The following is a 702-nucleotide window of genomic DNA, read 5'->3' as shown; positions in this document are numbered from 1 at the left end:
TGGATTGCACAGCAGATGGGACTGGAACCAACAATCCCTTGCTCGGGAGGTATATCCATTAGGATGCTGGAGGAACACATCTCATCAGCCCCTATTGTGGAGGGTATTCAAAATGTCTGTGCACAAGATGAGTCCCTGTCCCTAGGCATGCTTTCATGTCCTGGCTGGCGCAGTAGGCAGCTCGTCAGTCTCATAATATGAAGGTCATGAGTCAAGCCTCACATGCAGCATTTGTTTTAGCTTTTCCACTCCCAGTATTTAACCACAATGTCAACCTAACTTTCTATGACGCCAATTTATTCGAGCTTTCGAACAATGATGGTTACATCTTGCTCAAGTTAGGGCTAGTGGTGCAATGGATAACGCGTCTCACTACGGAGCAGAACATTCTAGGTTCGACTCCTGGCTAGCTTGTTTCTTTATTCTCACTGTCTTACACGTCTCTGTGCTTATTCCGAGTCAGCTGGTCAATCACTCTGGCTAACTCTTAAAGCAGATACAACTGGAAATCCAACCCTCATATGAGAAGAAGTGACACAAAAACCCCCCTTTGGTGATTGATGCAAGTGACAGTCATTCCATGCAGAACTTGCTAACTCCAAAAAATCTAAAATGATCTACAGCAATCAAGTTTTGCTGTTTGAAAACCTTTACTTCCTGTTGAAGGGGCTTCAAAGCTCAAAACTAGTAAAGGGATAAGTT

The sequence above is a fragment of the Cyprinodon variegatus genome, unplaced genomic scaffold, assembly GCF_000732505.1.
Source record: "Cyprinodon variegatus isolate N-32 unplaced genomic scaffold, C_variegatus-1.0 Scaffold1214, whole genome shotgun sequence".
Classification (NCBI taxonomy): Eukaryota; Metazoa; Chordata; class Actinopteri; order Cyprinodontiformes; family Cyprinodontidae; genus Cyprinodon; species Cyprinodon variegatus.
The sequence above is the reverse complement of the archived record's forward strand: the minus strand, read 5'-3'. Positions refer to the sequence as shown.